Here is a 2,535-nt window from a genome sequence, read left to right as displayed (position 1 = left end):
GCAGTGGAGCTCTGATCAGCAGGTACATTGATGTCAAGCTGGGACTTGCCTCCTCGGAGAGGAAAGGGAACAGCAGAGATTACTAAGCGATGCAGGAATGTGGTTTGTTTAAGATGAGCAATCAACGCAGAAGAGTAAAATAATGACAGACGTGCAATCACATTTCCTGAGTCTTAAACCATGAGATAGAGAATTTAAACACCACTTTTCCCAAGATCAAGAAGAGGAGCCGTTTGGCTAAGAACTCATTTGGTTACTAATTTCCCCTGCTCTAAATCCTGTTTCCCGGACCTCTTGACATACTTTGCCAAAGCACCCTGCTCCCCCACGCTTTGAAGAGAGGGCAAGCAGAGCAAGAAGGTGCTGTGGAAACATGGGAATGCTGGCTGGCCAGGATGGCCCGGATCAGAGATTCCTGAGCATTGCTTAATTGGTTTATTTTAATGAAAGATGATGAGATAAGTTTCACACAGCTCTTCCTCAGGGGAGCAGCAAGTGGTAGGAGGCAGAAATCGGGATCTGAGTTAAAAACCAGCCCTCTCAGGGTGGGACAGGGGACAGGAGGAGTGGTTTCCCCAGGAAAATCCTGGGCACTGTGGAAGGGATCTGTGTAACCCACACTGTACCCACACCATACCCCATCTTCCTGCCCCAACGCTGAAGAAAAGGGAAGGGGCCCCCAATGCCTTGGTGTGGTGTTGGCCATGGAGGAGATGACAGAGCAGCCTGAGGAGCTGGAGAGCCACCACCAACACCAGCTGCATTTCCCACATCCAGGCGTGGGGTGGGCCGTGGGGCTGAGCAGGGGGCACCCTCCAGCTCTTTGAGAACTGTGGAGATGTGGCACTGAGGGACACGGTCAGGGGGTGTGGTGGGCTTGGGGATCTTGGAGGTCTTTTTCGACCTGAATGATTCCATGATTCTCCCATCGGCCTTGGACTTTCCAAATACAGCTCAGGCTCCACATACTGCAGCCTGCATGAAGCTCATGGACTTTCCACCATGCAGAACATTATCCATGCCCCTTTCATGGCGGGCATCTTAGTGCATGAAGCCACCACCTCCCTCCATGGATTTTAACCAGCCCGACCACCCACCAGCAGCTACGTTGGTGCCACCCATGCTGCAATTAAGCTTTGCTTTCACCCTGAGTGATACAGAGCCCGGGGCCCAGCCTGGGTCTGGATGCATCCTGCAGCCCTGCAGCACCCATTGGGGCTGCCACCTTGTCATCGTTTGCTTCATTAAGAGTCACCCTGGGTGGGATTTGGATGTAGGCTGCGAGACGAGCTGAATCACACCGGCTCTCGCTGCAAAGGGAGTCTAGACAGCAGGGAGACATCTCCTCCCGGAGATACCTGTAGCAGGCTCCCCACATCAAAGGTCCCTCTGCTCCACACTGAGGCTTTAATTAGCCTCCCTGGGGCAGGAGGCTGAGGATTTCTCCCAGCACAGGCTCATCTCCCACCATGGCTCCATCCTAGGAGGTTCTTGTTGATGCTGCAGGGGCTCCTCACCCGATGATGGAGCAAACCAGGGAGCCCAGACCTTCTGCTCTGCAAACCACAGTGCCATCCCTCCTGTGCAGCAGCTCTCCCTCCTTTTCCAGCTTCTCAGCTCTCCTGCAAGGAAAGCCCAGAGCAGGGATGGAGATGCAAACGTGTCAGAGGATCCTTGTAACTCATTTTGGTGCTAACTGACCCCAAAAGTCAAGGGGAAGGAACACTGGGAAGGACTGTCCTGGTGGGCAGAGAGAGGCTGGAAATCCTTGCAAACACCACAGCCCACCAGTGACTTGCATGCACTGCAGCAGGTTGCAATTTTGACTTCAGAGAAAGCCCAGGAAAGCAGCCACCTAATTACCTGGAGGAACCTGCTCTGTATCACTCCTTGCAATGGAGAGTCTCATCCTCAGCCATGCAAAACCCCCAAAGGATCACAGTGCCCAGCCAGGATCTGGAGCCCTGCAGGTGGGAGAGCTGGAGGATGCATTTCCCTTTCTGCTGGGTTTTGTGCAGGTGGCTCATCCCACCAAGCCAGCTGCTGACCACAGAAAGAAAGGAGATCTGCAAGAGGAGGGAGGGTAAGGCCAGGTGTGCAGGGGGAGAGGGGCCAGCTGCCTGTCCCACCTGCCTGCAAGGTGTGTAATGTGGCTTTCATGAAAGCAGGGACAGCAATCTTCAGCTTGCTGCTGAGAACTGAGCTCCATACAGATGACATTAAAGGATTAACAATGGGAGAGGAGAACCCAGCATGTTGCTGCCCAGCCAGCAGCCCCAGAGGAGCAGAGCAGTGGGGATCTGTGGGACTTGGCACCATGGAAAGGTCAGAAGCCTTTCCATCCACAATCCGGGATTCACTGCAAGACCACTGCTGGCAAATCATAGTCATTCTGGTTGTGAAACCTCTGAGATCACCGGGTCCAATGGACCTTTGGGCAGTGGCACAACTTTCTGGGATGATTTACATTACTCCAGAGCTCACCCTGTGCTCATGTTGTGGGGTTGAGGGGTTAGGCTGGTCCCTGCTGCAGTG

The sequence above is a fragment of the Cyrtonyx montezumae genome, unplaced genomic scaffold, assembly GCF_038088225.1.
Source record: "Cyrtonyx montezumae isolate F1298 unplaced genomic scaffold, pur_monq_1.0 scaffold_10, whole genome shotgun sequence".
NCBI lineage: Eukaryota > Metazoa > Chordata > Aves > Galliformes > Odontophoridae > Cyrtonyx > Cyrtonyx montezumae.
This window is presented reverse-complemented; position numbering follows the sequence as displayed.